This window comes from Mixophyes fleayi, chromosome 3, assembly GCF_038048845.1.
Source record: "Mixophyes fleayi isolate aMixFle1 chromosome 3, aMixFle1.hap1, whole genome shotgun sequence".
NCBI classification, from domain to species: domain Eukaryota; kingdom Metazoa; phylum Chordata; class Amphibia; order Anura; family Limnodynastidae; genus Mixophyes; species Mixophyes fleayi.
Window position 1 is genome coordinate 16,827,781 of NC_134404.1, and position 18,728 is coordinate 16,846,508.

At 41.8% G+C, this 18,728-nt stretch overlaps 1 protein-coding gene and 1 long non-coding RNA gene across 2 annotated transcripts in view; one reads left to right on the plus strand and one right to left on the minus strand.

Annotated features, from left to right (window-relative positions):
- Positions 1–18,728, plus strand: part of LOC142143356 (uncharacterized) — a 115,027-nt gene that overhangs the window by 75,600 nt on the left and 20,699 nt on the right. The gene's annotated exons all lie outside the window — the stretch shown is intronic.
- SCARA5 (scavenger receptor class A member 5) overlaps positions 1–18,728 on the minus strand; it is a 343,414-nt gene that overhangs the window by 840 nt on the left and 323,846 nt on the right. The gene's annotated exons all lie outside the window — the stretch shown is intronic.

Sequence of the window (18,728 nt, forward strand, 5' to 3'; positions counted from 1 at the left end):
AGTTAAATACTGACTGTTTTTTCATGTGTCATGATGGATTTACCGTCACCTACTATACAATTTTTAAGAACATTCTGGCTCCTACTTAAAAAAAAAAAATTTGATTTCCTCTTGCAAGGTGCAAGCTTAGACACTACTACTTTTCGATCCAAAATTGTGGTGAATCATAAAGAGGGCAAAGATCCCACTTTATGGGAAGACTACTATCCCTTATCATCACTTAAAGTGGATTTAAAATTAATTACCAACATTACAGGTTGTGTAATGTGATTTTCTATGTAATACACTTGGACCAGGTGTGTTTAGTCCGGGTACTCATTTGCAAACCATTTAAATCCTACCTATCATTTCCTAGAATGTACTAGATAAATGACAGCTAGAATCTGATTGCTTGCTATGAACAAAACCTCCACTTTTCCTTTTAAGAGGGTTAGTAAAACTACCCCTAAGACTCCTTCCTTAATAGATCCACAAAAGGTGTTTGACTCATATGCAAATTTAAGGTAACTTCTTTCAAGGAAATTTATCGATATATGTGAAAAACCCTCTGCTTTTCTCTCTTTTAACGGTTTTCAATTTACCCTATTCCAAATAATAAACGGCACCAGGCATGGTTGTCCGCTAGGACCCTTCACGTTTGCCGTTGCCGTGGAACCTTTGGCAGCTAAAATAAGAAGAAATACAAATATTTCACGTGTATGGATTCTAAAAAAACTCTATGCTGATGATACTCTTCTCACACTAACTAATCAAAAAATACCTTTTTTTTCTCCTTGAAGATATACAGATTCACTTTCCGACTAAATCCCATTAAAAGATAGGTACAAAACTTTAATCTTGCTCTGCCTAGGTAGACCAGAGGTTCTAGAGTTTAATCTTGCTCTACCTAGGTTGAACAGAAGTTCTAAACTTTAATCATGCTCTTCCTATGTACATCAGAGGTTCTAGAGTTTAATCTTGCTCTCCTTAGTTAAAACAGAGGTCCTACAGTTTAATTTTGTTCTCCCTAGGTAGAACAGAGGTTCTAGACTTTAATGTTGCTCCCATGTAAAATCAAAATTCAATTTTAAATGGCTATCTTCTCAATTCCACTCCTCTTTTATGTAGAATCAGAAAAGATTTTATGAGAGGGCAACCACTTTTTATTTCGTGGCTACATAGAGTGGTTACTGTTAAAATGAATGTCCTTGCAAAATTGCTATTTTTATTTCAGACCCTTCCCCTCAGAGTTCCTTATGCTAATTTTTCTACTTTAGAGAAAATAACTTCGAAATCTATCTGGAGGGGGAAACGACTTTGTGTAAAAATGAAAACTCTACTTTGACATACTACAGATGGTGGTTGGGCATCCCAGACTTTAAAAAATATTATTTTGTATCACATATTATATATTATGAAGTCCCAATAGACCCCAATAATAAAATCCATCCCTACTAAGGATTTAAGTGCAGTTACATCCTCATTTAAATTATTCCCACCATCACTTTCTGGCTGCCCTCTTTGGAATAATCCAGTTTTTCCTCCTATTTTTTTGTCCTCTTGGCTACATAACGGAATTAGTTTCCTCCATGATGTCCCCATATTAGTCTCCTTACCATAGTTTTCTGACCTTCAGTCGAAACTTACTTTTTCAATGTTTATCAGTATTTACAAATATGAGACTTAAATAATTCAATTAGTCTGAATAATCAACTTTGGACTCTCTTAGTTTATTTCACTCAACTCCTAGGGGTCTTATTTAATCTGTTTATAAAGTTTTTATACCTACAATGGACAAACACCCTCATGGGAACAGGATATGGGGATTACGTTTTTTCAAGGAAGAATGGATTTTGATTGGAGATGCTCAGTTTCGGTTTTCCGAAAACCGAATCCCCCGAACATTGCCAATCTGATAACCGAGCCAAGCCGGCTTGGAACTTTCCCACTTCCCACTTCCTCGGATCTGAATTGAGACAAAACATCATTGCTGCGTCGTCGGATCTCACAGGTTTTGGATTTCGTAAATACCTCCCTAACCAGGAGATCCAGTGCCATTGCTCATACAGAAATAGGTGGAGTAGCAGTGTTCTTGTCACTTGACAAAAACTGACTGTAAATGACTGGAAAATAATATTATTGAGGTTAATAACAATAATGTAGGAAAAAAGATCCAAAACCAAAACTAAAACACGTGAGGGTGGGTTTGCCAACACTAAAACACAAAGTTATTGCAGATCCAAACTCAAAATTAAAACATGGGGGTCAGTGAACATCCCTAGTTTTAATACTTAAAAACTCCCTAAAACCTCCCTTTGTACTAAATCAGGGAATATTATTATAAATTATATTATAAATCGCATCTTCTCCTAGGATTCACGTCTTTGTCCCCAAAAAACATGGGATGGATGTTGGATAAATAGTTGTCAGCTAATTAATTTTACTCACACTTGGTGGACTTTTTCTAAATTAATCACATTTTGGACTGAAGTTAAAATAATAATTAAAGTTGTTTCAACTATTGATGTTTTTTCCTGGAATTTTTTTTCCCCTTTTCCCACTCCTTATTCCAGGAATTAACAGTTACTGTAGTAAAGTGATTTGTCATATTTGTAGTGCAGTTATATCTCAGATAGCTGCTCTATGGAAATCTCCTGACCCTCCCTTTCTCACTGCTAATATTAACAGCATACTTGCCAACCTTTTAAAACTTCATTCCGGGAGGCCCCGGGCAGGGGGCAGGGCCATCTTAACAACATTATGGGCCCCCAATAAAAGCAGTGCACCGGGGCCCCTAGATATAGATATATAGATGTATACAGATATAGATATATAGAGATAGAGATAGAGATAGATAGATGTACTTGCTCAGTGACCCTTGTAGGTTTTTTTTGCAGGTTTTTTTCTTTTGCAGGATTATTTATTCTCATTAAGGGGCCCCCTTGCCCGTGGGGCCCCCGGGCAGCTGCCCATCGTGCCCAATGAAAAAGATGGCCCTGGCAGGGGGGCGTGGTTAGAGGGCGGGAGGGGCAGGTGGTGAATGAAGGTATTTTGGCCCCGCCCCCGCGACAAAATGCCGTTGTTGTCGTGGGGGCGGGACCAAAATGATGCGATTTACCGCAAATCGCGTCATTTTGACAGCAAGTTGCTGTTTGCGGGATACTTTCCTGCTACCCGAATTTCGGTATTCTCCCGGACATTCCAGGAGAGTTGGCAAGTATGATTAACAGAGTCTGGCATGTCTAAAAAGTGGATCCCGTCACATGTTTTCTTAATATTTCCTATAAAAAGTTTAATGACATGTGGCTTCCTTGGTTGAATTATTTTAAAACTGATAACACATTTTGAAATCATTTCAATCTGGTATATTGCTAAATATTGATTCTTTTCAATTTATCTTCCTATGAAAAATCCCCCCCCCCTCATCACTCCTTTATTTTTTCTTCATGTATATATGTTAATAATGAAAATGTATTCTTATTTATTAACTAACTTTACTTATTATACCCCATAATTCGTAATTTTAGAATATATCTGGATGCCAGGGCATGCTGGCGCTTGCAGTTCATGTCTGCCAGGGTTTGCTGGGACCACAGAAAAAAAAATGCTGACTACTGTAGTTGAAATATTTGTTACCCAAACACCCACGGGGCACTAGAGCTGTTTTTTTTTCTAGGGTGAGATACACACGTAATTGTGTCATTTTTTGGAAGCATTGTACGTTGGTGCACAGAAGACCCTGCATTCATTAAGGGAAGGAAAGCAAAAAAAATGAGTAAGTTTTCATTTTGGCAAAACCATGTTGCATTGGAGGGGGGGGGGGGGTAAATTTAAAAGGTGAGGACAGATTTATAGTTGGGGTAGGACATGTCCTAGATCAACTTTAAATGTCAGTGTAAAAATAAAGCTATCAAGTATTTGTGTGCTACATGACAAAAAACAGCCAGTGTTATCCTTATGTGCAAAATAATAAACTAATTTGCACCCCTTGCATTGTAACATGGTTTTGCCAAGGTGCAAAGTTACTCATTTTATTGCTTTCCTTTTCTTAATGAATCAGACCCATGCTAGTGAGGTATATGGGTAAATTATAATGTTAAATACTATAGGCCTAGTTCATTAAGGAAAGTAAAGCAATAAAAGCAGTAACTTTGCACACTAGGCAGAGCCATGTTGCGTTAGAGGGGGAGGTAAGTTTAAAATGTGGTGTCAGATTTATAGTTGGGGTAGGGCATGTTCTAGATCAACTTTAAATTTCTGAGTAAAAATAAAGCTGTCAAGTATTCGTGTGCTACATGAAAAAACAGCTGTGCAAAATAATAAACTAATGTGCCCCCCTTGTATTGTAACAGGGTTTGTCCAGGAGAAAACTTACTCCTTTCTTGCCTTACGTTCCTTAATGAATCAGGCCCTACAAGGATAACACAGCTTACAGCTGGGGTGGACATTAAGGAGGACAGCCATGTGCAGGTTAAAATCAGCACAAACGTTTCAATATGAAGTATTATTATTATTATATTATTATATTTTATTCATAGGGCGCAACATGAGGCCTGTAGCGCCGTACAGAGGGCAAACAACAAGACAGTACATGGTATAACAGTACAGTACAGTAAACTAATAACACTACAACTCTCAGCACAGCTACTGGGGTGCAAGGGGTATATTTAGCGGAGGATGAAACCTGTGCCCATTAGCATGGCCATAACTAACAGGTTTAGAGCCACTGAACTATTGGCAGGTCCAGTACATGGTATCATAGTACACAGCATTTCCCTGGGTTTCCTATTCACATAGAAATAACTTAGTATGTGGCAGAAGAGGAAAGGGCGGTGCAATTGTTTTGGCCGCAGGAGGTAAGCCGTGGGGCATAGCTCATAGGACAGTAGCACCATACCTGCCGAGGTTCCTAAAGATGTGGACAATTCCAAAGACATTTCCTGGAAAACATTTCTGCTTTTGGCTGCTGTGAATGTGGACTGTTCATGACATATAAGTATACGAAATGCGGCATTCAATGACGAAGCGACTATGTCCAGGGCCCCCATGAGGATTTGAGGCCCCTATACAGCAACTTCTTGGGGCCCCTTCCATAGTTGCAGAAAAGGGCATGGCCATACCACGTTGGTGGCTACTCCTACAACAAAGGCAGGCCAGGGCCCCTGGGCAAGCTTGGGCCCTGGTACTTTGTACCTGATCACCTGCACCCCTGGCTATGTCCTCCTACCAGTAATCCCAACGCTAACACCAAGTGGGGACTTATCCGATATTATGACTATCAATTTGCTAGGAACAACAGTATAATAAAAAGTGTAGCAATGTAGAATGTGTGTTTATTATGTTTAATAAGGCTAATGTATTAGCAGTTACCAGATTCATAGGATTAAGATAAGTGTTACAAGCTCAAACTAAGGAGAGCTCCATTGAAAAGCTGAGAATCTGTTCAGTGTAACCCTGTATAATGGATTTTCCCAAAGGGTGTCAGCACATGAATGGTTAGCCCCCAATGTCGCTCTGCCTGAGCTGTTCAACTACTGTCGCTGATCCCTATAACAATCACAGGGGTGTCGTTCTAGTACAAGTTGTGTCTATACTTTGTTCTGCAGTACCCATGTGAACGGTACATTGAAACCTCATAGGGATCAAATGTTCTGTAAAATATATAAATATCTGCTTAATAAAAGGTACATGAAAACAGGGCAATGTTCTGCCGGGATTAGTAATCTGCACGTTATTAGTACAAAAATTAGAAGGTGTTCTGCAATAGAGGAACCGCAAGGCTGCGGCGGCTTCAGATTATTAGATCAGCATAACCCGTTTCTGTCTAAAAAATAATTTACAGTTTGCTGTATAATTGAATAAATGTAGGGAATGAAGACTGAGGAACACGGACCCCATCCATTTCTTACATACTGTATCCGAGCAGGAAATGATGACCGATATATACATATATGTATCTCCCCTGGGTGATACATCTCCCCTCTGTGACTGCCCTTGACACCTGCTTAAACAGAGATACAATTAATTATACTCTCTCATTCTTTAATATATATGTCAATGACAGCAATGGAATTCTCCTGCCTCGTGTTTATTTCGCATTCTTTAACACACATTGGCAATGTCCTCCCCCAGCCTTCATGTGCTTTAAATTAAGCGGGTTCCCTGCAGTAAAATCATTAGAATACAAAACACAAGAGTGGAGAGCAGAGATGAACTTCGGTCTACCCTCGGCTTGAAAGCCAACCTGTCCGACTGCCATGGTTTCCATACCCAGCGACGTGCCACTCAGTGCCACGTTCAGGCATCCACTTCTACCTTGAGCTCTTTCCATGCCCTATCAGCCCCGTTAAAACTTATCCTTTGCCACTTGGCATCATCAAAATTCCATTGCATCAGTCCGAGAAAGTCAATGAAAGCGTTCGATTGATTTCTGTCCTATTTGATCGCAGAGATGACTGTTTCATGATGGAGGTTATTAAGTGATTATGTTTTAGGCAGACCCTGTAACATACACACACACATTGGCAACAGTGAAGTCCTGGCTTTACTTTGCATTTCAGCACCTCAATCAGGTTTTAGTGGCACACAACAAACACACATTTACATGCAGTATTTACTTCAGCGCTACTGCCAGACTCGCAGCCTAAACACTATTTTCCACAATTATTGGAAATGAGCCGACTGCAAAGATTGTTGCTTCTTATCCTTCAAAGAGTGTGGTCTAGGCAGACACATGGACATACAAAACTACTGAAACTACATTACAGTGCAAACAAAAACTCTATTTACAATGTATATGTCAAATAGTGTATATTATAGATCTGAACAATATACATGAAATAACTGGACTGTTTATACATAAACTAAATATGTCCATCATGTTTGCTCTCACTCCTCTGTAGCAGCAGGTTGCCATGTTAGGAGGTAGGAGCTTCTCTAACTGAGCAGGCACAGTGTGACTGACTGCTTTGTAGGCATGCTCTCAAGAAATGCGCTGGATTGGTGGACCCCCTTTCTTGTGTGCAGTTTTTCTCTCTCAATATTTTCTACCTAAGTATTTACAATAGCAATATATTTGTCCCAGGTGTTCTTGAATTATTTTACTGTATGAGTCCCAACCCACAACCATTCCATTCACCCTTTCTCTAAAAATTAAGTCTTCAGACTTCCTACAATGTCACAGTCTGTCCCTTTTTTCTAGAAATCCTTATTTATAAAAAGTTTTCTGCCACTTTTCTATCAAATCACCTCTGTTTAAGCTACCACCAAATATTCTACTAGTTCCTCCCACTGCTTGAGTACTTGTTTCTGTTGCTGACATTACATGACCAGTATTCTGTATTCTGATTTTGAATTTGTGACTCACATGCATTACCCAATAAATAAAAGCAAACATAGTGTATAAGAAAAAGCACACTTAGGGGTATATTTACTAAGCTGCGGGTTTGAAAAAGTGGTGATGTTGCCTATAGCAACCAATCAGATTCTAGCTGCCGTTTTGTAGAATGTACTAAATTCATGCTAACTAGAATCTGATTGGTTGCTATAGGCAACATCTCCACTTTTTCAAACCCGCAGCTTAGTAAATATACCCCTTAGAATTGCTGATTATCCAACTCATTCATTATGGTGTTAATTGACTCTGATTGGCTCCTCTTCGTAGCATCATATCGACTCTGAACCTTCTACCACTGACTTGTGTCTATAGCTACTTTGTACAGGGAAGAAATACCAGTTACTCCCTATACTTCACTAGGTCTCCCCGCCCAGTGGCGGATCCAGGGGGGGGAATATCGGGGCGATCGCCCCCCCTAGCAGGGGCTTGCTTCCGACAGCTGCACACTGTGCAGGTCCGTTCAGCAGTGACAGTATGCTGCCCGGCTGCCCTGATTGTGTTTTAAACACATTCAGAGCAGCGGGACAGCACACTTTCACTGCTGAACGGACCTGCACATACTGTGCAGCCGCCGGCAGCCTTAGAACACAGAAAGGGGGCGGGGCCTAAATCCCCCCCCCCCCCCCCCCCCTAAAATCGCCCCGGGTAGGGCAAATGTCTGGGTCCGCCCCTGTCCCTGCCACTAATCAGCTACTACCCTGCTGCTGCTAATGAGTCCTCCCAGACAGGGCTGGCTGGGCTAGGGGACAGGTGGGCATCAATTTCAGGGGCAAAAGCAGGATTTGTAGAAGCGTGTTTCCACACCATGCCACCAGTGGGCGTGACCAGCATGCATGGGAGCGTAGCTATAATTTTAGATAGTGCTTGGCTGCTCTCCAACTCTTCCTATCCCCATAATGTACAATGGGCAATGCTGCGTGCACTACTGTTAGGAGCACACAGCTCTCCCTTTTCAAGCAGAGCCGTGTGAAGCGGGGGCAGGGTCCAGCCACCTCTATTATACAGTGGCCAAGGCTTGGAGGGGGTTTCCAGGCACTAGTGACCCCCCCCCCCCGGTTTGCCTATGAATTTAAATGGCTGCTGAGCCGAGTCTCGCTCCACTGGCTAAGCCAGCCAGCCTCTGTTCCCAGAAGCCACACGAGCAATAATATTGGTGCTGATATCGCAGTCTGACCCAATATGTAGGTTGCCCAGAAATAATTGGCTTGCCTTAAAAAAATCAGACACGTAGCCTATATGTAATCCGGGATTCATTGAGCGTAGATATCCCGCATGGGACGTATACAGAATTTTTAAGACGACCCTTGACTTTCCCGAATTCCACAGCGTTTTATTTTGTTTTAAGGCAGAATATGATACGTTGGGTCTATTTATTAAGAGGGCCTGTTTGTGGGCTGTCATCATCTGTGGTAATTCAAATACCGAAAAAATATGGACCAGGGCGGACTTTAAACTGCAACGACCATATAAAAACATTTTCACTTCTCTTTAATAAAAGTGCCATTTTAAAAAACTGACTGCAAAGCGCAGAGAATCAATGGTTTGTCGGAACCAAAGTTTAGTAAATCATCATCATCATCATCATTTATTTATTTATATAGCGCCACTGATTCCGCAGCGCTGTACAGAGAACTTCTTAGACTTTAGGTTTTATACAGATCATAAGTGACTTCTAATAGCCATAATTACTTATGGTAAGGAATTAATTATTCCTTATAATACAGAAGTATTCCTAACGAACACACAGAAGTGTTGACATCACATGTTACCATTTATACTGATAATATTTACATGTAACAATGTCACTAGTGTATTATAAGAACAGATCTTTCACTGGAAATGTAGCAACAAGTTACAGCTCCCAGAAACATTCCTGGCTCTGCCAGCAATATCATCTTGCATTAACAAGTCATGAACAGGCTGATGTTATGTATACTAATTACAATAAATGAGGGTAACAGTGTCAGCATACGGCTGGATTGCGCCAGTGCCCGGCGGCGTTCATTAATGAGCGATCACTGAGACGAGAGAGATGTCGGTGTAAACAGTGATATTAGCACGGTAAGTTTCTCTGACATACTAAGTATAAGTACAAAGCCCCAGCCCCCGTTCTTGTCCAAGACTGACAGGAAAAAGCCAGAGGGCTTTCCATCAAAACGCCTGAAAATTAAATGCTTAGCACGTCTAATTGGGACTAATGTACGGGATTTATGATTATTTTTCCTGCCATAGAGAGATCCAGGACCAAGTTGTTTAAAGGAGACCAGTAGAACACACACATACAAAGACACTATGGGGGTGTGTATTTATATCTACCCTGTTTTAGCAAATGCATTGTTTGCTTTAACATACGACTCAATAATACAAAAAACTTTTATTGGTATTTCCTTTTCTGTACATATATTTGTATAAATATGTGCAAACAAGTTCAGGACACAAAATAGATGCTTTTGTTGTATGAAGGTGACAGGTCCACTTTAAGTGAAACGTATCAAGTTTGAAAATCAACAAGATAGTTTTGCAAAATAAGGTTTATGGTTTACAATTCCTGCTGGAGCGCCATCACCATATCTAGCAGTGATCACACTGTTTGTATAAGTTGCAACTGTTGTATCGTTGTATTACTCGTTATATCTTCTACTCATTTTGTTCCCCCTTCACAAGTCTCAATCTGTGGCTTCCTGCTGCCTCCATTCCCATCCTCACATCATGTCACTGCCCCTGTCACCTGCAGCCCCGTCCTCACTAACACATCACTCATCTCCTGATATACTCTGTGCTGCTGGAGGACCCTGCTCCTTCCACTATATAACTCTCAGTCTGTGGCTTCCTGCTGCCTCCATTCCCCTCCTCACATCATGTCACTGCCCCTGTCACATGCAGCCCTGTCCTCCCTAACACATCACTCATCTCCTGATATACTCTGTGCTGCTGGAGGACCCTGCTCCTTCCACTATATAACTCTCAGTCTGTGGCTTCCTGCTGCCTCCATTCCCCTCCTCACATCATGTCACTGCCCCTGTCACATACAGCCCTGTCCTCACTAACACATCACTCATCTCCTGATATACTCTGTGCTGCTGGGGACCCTGCTCCTTCCACTATATAACTCTCAGTCTGTGGCTTCCTGCTGTCTCCATTCCCCTCCTCACATCATGTCACTGCCCCTGTCACATGCAGCCCTGTCCTCACTAACACATCACTCATCTCCTGATATACTCTGTGCTGCTGAGGGCCCTGCTCCCTCCACTATATAATTCTCAGTCTGTGGCTTCCTGCTGCCTCCATTCCCCTCCTCACATCATGTCACTGCACCTGTCACATGTAGCCCTGTCCTCACTAACACATCACTCATCTCCTGATATACTCTGTGCTGCTGGAGGACCCTGCTCCCTCCACTATATAACTCTCAGTCTGTGGCTTCCTGCTGTCTCCATTCCCCTCCTCACATCATGGCACTGCCCCTGTCACATGCAGCCCTGTCCTCACTAACACATCACTCATCTCCTGATATACTCTGTGCTGCTGGGGACCCTGCTCCCTCCACTATATAATTCTCAGTCTGTGGCTTCCTGCTGCCTCCATTCCCCTCCTCACATCATGTCACTGCACCTGTCACATGTAGCCCTGTCCTCACTAACACATCACTCATCTCCTGATATACTCTGTGCTGCTGGGGACCCTGCTCCCTCCACTATATAACTCTCAGTCTGTGGCTTCCTGCTGCCTCCATTCCCCTCCTCACATCATGTCACTGCCTCTGTCACATGCAGCCCTGTTCTCACTGACACATCACTCATCTCCTGATATACTCTGTGCTGCTGGGGGACCCTGCTCCTTCCACTATATAACTCTCAGTCTGTGGCATCCTGCTGCCTCCATTCCCCTCCTCACATCATGTCACTGCCCCTGTCACATGCAGCCCTGTCCTCACTAACACATCACTCATCTCCTGATATACTCTGTGCTGCTGGGGACCTGGTCCTTCCACTATATAACTCTCAGTCTGTGGCTTCCTGCTGCCTCCAATCCCCTCCTCACATCATGTCACTGCCCCAGTCACATGCAGCGCTGTCCTCACTTCCACATCACTCATCTCCTGATACTCTGTGCTGCTGGATGACCCTGCTCCTTCCACTATATAACTCTCAGTCTGTGGCTTCTGCCTCAATTCCTCTCCTCTCCTCACATCATGTCACTGCCTCTGTCACATGAAGCCCTGTCCTCACTAACACATCACGCATCTCCTGATATATTCTGTGCGCTGGGGACCCTGCTCCTTCCACTAAATAACTCTCAGTCTGTGACTTCCTGCTGTCTCCACTCCCCTCCTCACATCATGTCACTGCCCCTGTCACATACAGCCCTGTCCTCACTAACACATCACTCATCTCCTGATATACTCTGTGCTGCCGGTGGACCCTGCTCCTTCCACTAAATAACTCTCAGTCTGTGGCTTCCTGCTGTCTCCATTCCCCTCCTCACATTATGTCACTGCCTCTGTCACATACAGCCCTGTCCTCACTAACACATCACTCATCTCCTGATATATTCTGTGCTGCTGGTTTGCCCTGTTCCTTCCACTATATAACTCTCAGTCTGTGGCTTCCTGCTGCCTCCATTCCACTCCTCACATCATATCACTCTCCCTGTCACATGCAGCCCTGTCCTCACTAACACATCACTCATCTCCTGATATACTCTGTGCTGCGCTAAAGACTAAAAACTTGAAGGTGCTCATTAATCCTGCCATAGCTGACAGACACAGTGGATACTATGCAGACTTGTAACAAGAGGGAAATCAAACCCACCTGCGGTATAGAATGCCAGCACATGCCACAGGCGACCCTATACAGTAATCACGGTGTCTGTCCGTAATTACAGGGTCCCTCGCCAAGGATAATACATATTGTGTAACCGCCACCATATTTTATATATTAAGTTATACTACTTGTGTGTTGTCCACCTTCAAATTACTTTAATTAAATGCACATGCTCTCATGCAACGTGTACTAAATACTTTGCTTTTCCTTTTTATCGCCCTTCTAAGCTTTTTAGCTTTATTTTCATTGCCCTGAGATATGACACCGAAATGTATACAACCATATCAGAATAACTCTTCCTTCTATACTGTATATATATATATATATATATATATATATATATATATATATGGCTATATATAGTTTATATAGTTAATGTTGCGGGACAGCCTGTACAGGCCTATAAATCAAGGTTATCCTTGGAAAGCAATAGTTTATAAAGTCTTTTTCTTGTTATAATCTTCATTGCAACAATGTGTCAAACTCATTCTAAGTCAAGGATTCTGTGATATGCAATAAGAACTCATACTGTAACCAAATCACTGAAAGTCAATGCTAACAACTCTGACATAAACTTGTAAGCCCTGCTTGCTGAAGCCCTGCAAGAGGTTAACAAGGGTCTGGTATTTCATTCAGCAGAAAACGAATCCTCTCCTTTACATCCGTGAGTGACACAGATTGTCCCTTACCGCACAAATTAAAGTGATGTGAAACTGACATTGTTGGAAAGATAATTAAATAAAGAACTATCTTGTAAATTTCAGGAGAAAGTAATGAGAGTTTATGAAAGCTTGTCGGCTTCTTACATGCAAGGAAAAGCCGTATTATGTTCACTACAACGAGGTAAAAAACTGCTAGTGGCCTGTGTAATTCAAGCCCAAATTATTCCCACATGAGCAGCTCATGATAAAACAATTCAAATGCCGCACACACTTACATAATCCTGAAGATCGTAACCTTATCTTAATTGGATTCAAGGTCAGGCTGAATGTTTTGAGCGCATTAGTCACTGGGATTGTGCAACAGTTAACTGAGAACGCTACTTTTAATTTAGGTTTGAGGTTTGCAGGGAAATTATATTTTCCAAAGCTTATTCAAACCTATCACATACATCAGCTTTAGATTTCCAGTGTTTGCGACTTCCAGGAATGTTACAAACAGAAAAATAGTTTGAGAATCATATGTACTACAATAATACAATTTTGAGTCTAAAGCTGGGTACAAACTTATGCAATGATTGTGCAGGTCACACGATTCACGACCGTTTGGTCCGATAATGCGTGTACGCTCCCACGATCGTGTTTTATTAAACATCCCATTGGTTGATTTGGTTTTCTAAACCTCCTAAAAATCATGATCACCGAGGGAAAGATGTCGGACAAATGTGGAAGTGTGTACGCACTTACGACCAGCAGTGTAGGCAGATATCTGTAGAGTATATAGGGGGGTATTCAATTGTTGCTCCGGGCGCCGCCGGAACGAGCGCGTTAAAACTATTACCGTTTATATGGTAATTACTCGCTCAATTTCAGCTCGCAGCTCCCTGAGCAGCGAGCTAAAATTGAGCGAGTAAATTACCGTATGAACAGTAATTACGCGCAATATTACCGTATAAACGGTAATAGTTTTAACGCGCTCGTTCCCGCGGCGCCCGGAGCAACAATTGAATACCCCCCTTAGAGTCACGATCTTTTCAGCAGATGGTTAAGAGAGATAAATAGCACAGATCTGAAGGTAAATTGTGTAGGTGTGTACACATGAATCAGTATGCTCATCGGGACTTTCAATCGTTACCGAAATTGCATCTCAGGTAAGATTGCATAGGTGTGTTCACAACTTAAGATAAAAGAAAACAATCTGACTTGGCCCAGTTTACAATGGGGCCTAAATCATTAAGGAAAGTAAGGCAGAAAAAGGAGTAGAGTAAGTTTTCTTCGGGACAAACCATGTTACAATGCAAGGGGTGCACATTAGTTTATTATTTTGCACATAAGATAAATACTGGCTGTTTTTTCCTGTAGCACACAAATACTTGATAGCTTTTTTTTATACTGAAATTTAAAAGTTGATTTAGGACATGCCCTACCCCAACTATAAATCTGTCACCACATTTTAAATTTAGCTCCCCTCCAATGCAACATGGTTTTGCCAAGGTGCAAAGTTACTTATTTTATATTTCTTTACTTTCCTTAATGAATCAGGCCCATTGTGTTTATAAGCATCAAGGCCAGTAAATATCTTGCATTGGCAGAATAACAATATCATTAACAAGGTGTGTCGTGAACATAGAGACCTTACAGTTTTAAGGGTTAACATCTCACATTATTGTGGGGAATAAGGCCTAAATCATAACTGCAGTGTTTATTTGATATATCAACTGAATCCATTGATAAATTGAGCTACTATGGTATAAAATGCGAAGTCAGAAGGACTGTTGTATGTTTATTTGGTGGCTCTGCACATCCCGTTGGTAGAAGATTGCAGTGTCACCTGTGGCAGCTTCAAAGGCCTCTGCGGTGACCTATATCCTAATACAAGTTAGTTTTTTGGACACCTGAATAGACTTTTTGGAGCCATTCACAGCTTGACAACTTTGCAGACAAAGGCAGCATTTGAAGACTGCCTATACAGGTATATAGAAATATGAACTTCAAAGAAAATGCCTTCATATTTCATATTTTGGGAAATCCGTGTGCCACTCCATACTGAGGGGCAAAAGCCACACCTAGGTTGTGAATTATACTTACTAGCGGTACCAGGAAACATCTATAATCACATGTCTTTGGGAAAGGTATGTCAGATTGTTATAATTCCAACATGTTTGGTATTTAAATGTGTGGGAGATTATGACCAGTTTATTGACGAGGGGGAGTTCTGTCATTGGAATATTTCTGTGTAGAGTTACGAAAGGTCAAAACTTTTGTAATATTTGTGAGCAAACTATAGTGACACCCAGAGGACATTCCTGCCCCCCTATTAGCAAAACACTGCCCATGTGAAGACCGTCCCATTTAATTTTGCTTAAAAAACCTGTGTTGTGAAGGGGCAAATTATCAGTCATTATTGATAAACTGTCCATCTTCACGCCAATTTCCCTTGGTCAGAATATATAACTTATATGTAAGTTATACCTTTTTTATAAACTGTTTTGCTTGGTATGTATGTCATGTCATCTTGTTTGTTTTTAATAACCTGTAAGCATTGTACATATTGTATATTAAATCTAAATATACTAGTTCATGTCCTTATTGCTCTAAACCAATTCATTGCCTGTGTAGAAGAGATAGATTGCATGACCATGCTAAAACTTTTCATTGGTGAGGTGTGAATTGTGAATACATTTGTACACCAAGCCTAGTGAGTGCCTGCAGGTACATCTGTGTCATAGAGACTTGAGGGGTTAAGGGTTAACCCTTTGATTGCTGGTGCCTTGCTAATTGTGTGTAGCAAGGAGTGCTCACTGCGTGCCAGTGTGGGACAAGATAGTGGGGTCCTATTGCCCTTATTCAATAGGTGGTGGCATGGCCGAAGTGGGTGTGGTTGTGTGAGCGCTGTTTGGGGGCGATTCAGCAAATCTGTAGCCTGTGCGATAGGTGAGAAGAAGATTGAGTGCTGGGATTGTGTGTAACCGCATAAGTAAATACTTTCATGTCACGAGTGCGCAGAGTGCGGTTTGTGACTGGTAAAGATAGTTACGAGAGGTTTTCCTGACAAAATAGAGGTGATATACTGTCTGACTGTGTGAATATAGGATAAGATATTAAATCAGGTATTGGCTAGAGAGGGCTTATCCCTGACAAGATGTATTGCTATTATTACCATTTATTTATATAGCGCCAGCGCCTTACAAATGGCAACAACATAGTAATATAAAGAGACTGGATATTACAGACAGACAGAGAGGTACAATGTGGGCAGCACGGTGGCTCAGTGGTTAGCACTTCTGCCTCACAGCACTGGGGTCATGAGTTCAATTCCTGACTATGGCCTTATCTGTGTGGAGTTTGTATGTTCTCCCCGTGTTTGCGTGGGTTTCCTCCGGGTGCTCCGGTTTCCTCCCACACTCCAAAAACATACTGGTAGGTTAATTGGCTGCAATCAAAAATTGACCCTAGTCTCTCTCTTTCTCTGTCTGTGTGTGTGTCTGTGTGTGTTAGGGAATTTAGACTGTTAGCTCCAATGGGTCAGGGACTGATGTGAGTTCTCTGTACAGCACTGCGGAATCAGTGGCGCTAAATAAATAAATGGTGATGATGATGATGATACAATGACTCTTCTTGTGAGCTTACAAACATTTGCATAGATATGAAAATGCCAGACACAATCTATCACAGCAGACATCTTTACATAACACTCAGTTAGATGAGAAACCCTTTCCACTCAATACCATAACTGGAAAACTGTGCACAAATTGTTTTATTCACCCTCAGGAATCCACAGGTGCCAAACGTGTTCTTTTTTGTATAGTCGAAATTAAATAAAAGTTTGAACATTTTTATGCATTCATAACTGTGGTGATTTTTAAATGAGGATATATTAAAGTTTTTTCTAACCTATTTAGGAGACTTTTGGCATGAAGTGAGTATGAAAAGATAAATGTCTGAGTTCTCTCATGCCCCTCCCCCTTCTCTAGTCACACAACTGAACATGGCAGGGAGCCAAAACTGGCTTTTTTTAACATTTTTAAAAAGAAATTTGCAGGGGAACCCTTACGACTACAGAGAAGCCTTTCATTGTAAGTCTTTCAACCACTAGGCAGCAGAAGAAATAATGATTGCAAATCAATTTATTATCAGTTTGGGACTATACATTTAGAGAAGTTATTTTAAATATATTTTAGCTGGCGCCCTGTAACTGTGGAGGGTTCACCACACTAACTCTGTCCAGGACTGCCAAGAAGAATTCAGGGCCCGGGTACAACAAATTCATGGGGCCCCCCTCATAGTGAAGTAAGCCCCAAAATTTTTTTGCGCCGCCTTACGGCGGCGCCAAAAGAATTAGGTGTATGGTCATATATTCAGGGGCGTGGCTAGCCAAACGGCAGTGCAAAATTTTTGGGAGGTGTGGTCATGCATTTGGGGGCGTGGCAAACGTGCCATTGGGGCGTGGCTAACATAAAAACCACTAGGCTCTCAATTCGCCGGAGCGTCACATATGTTCAAGCACTCCTGACTTTCAGGACATCTACCACCACAGGGTAGTATACAAACAATGCAGTGTGTACACAAACAGTTCAGTCTTGGCCTACACCTTACATTGGACACAACATTCACCAAAAATTGGTATTGTCCCTACTAGAATCACAACATTTCACACACTGTGCTGCTCTCTCCTACCTGTTCTTCTCACTTTCTCCACCTGTGGCTGCTGCTTTCTTTAGTTGTGGCTTGTCCGGATCCAGAAATGTTGAAGGACCTATTTTGAAAAAAAAATGGCTACATTTAGAAAATTACAGCCAGCCCCAGCGTTAAATCAATAGCACCCACGATTAATAATTAGGCCTTCCTCCAGCCCCAACATTAAAATAATACTATTCACATTTAATAAATAAACCTATATCCCTTCCTGCAAACAGCCCCAGCAATACCTATTTCCCGCAACCATCACTGCCATTAAATAATTCATAGTCACATTTAATAAATAGACCTCATTCTCCCTAAACTCACCCCAAGATTCAATAGCCCCCAAACCACCCCATCTTAAATTATTAGTCCCTACTATTAAATTGCCTCACCATCACCCTACAAACAAAATAGCGCCCATTAATTAGCTGCCACCTACCTCACACACACTACATTGCAACAAGTCCCCTGTGCCATTACACACACAATACTGTGCCCCTTCATCACAACTACACTGTACCCCCTTATGCTCACACTGCGACCTCCATGCTGCTTTTCCCCCTTCTTTTTTACTTTGTGCCTCTCTCCCACTTTTTTTCCTCCTCTGTTCCTCTCTCCCACTTTTTTTTTTATTCCCCTGTGGCTCTCTCCTTTTTTTCCCTCCTCTGTTCCTCTCTCCCACTTTTTTTCCCCTCCTCTGTTCCTCTTTCCCCAATTTTTTTTTATTCCTCTGTGGCTCTCTCCTTTTTTTCCTCCTCTGTTCCTCTCTCCCACTTTTTTTTTTATTCCCCTGTGGCTCTCTCCTTTTTTTCCCTCCTCTGTTCCTCTCTCCCACTTTTTTTCCCCTCCTCTGTTCCTCTTTCCCCAATTTTTTTTTATTCCTCTGTGGCTCTCTCCTTTTTTTCCTCCTCTGTTCCTCTGTCCCCTTTCTTTATAGTACTGTCCCTCTCTGTTTTCCTCCCCTTGCCTCTCCGTTTCTTTACTTACCTTTTGTCAACTTCTTTCTTTTCTTTTCTGCTCTTCTGTCTCCTCTTCTGTCTTCTTTCTTCCTGCTGGCTGCGGCGCTCCTCACTGACTGACAGGCGTGACTTGATGACGTCACGCCCGGCAGTCAGTGTGAATGGAGGAGAGGAGGGACACGGCGCCGCGCGATCACGTGAGTATTTATTTATTTATTTATTTTTTTAA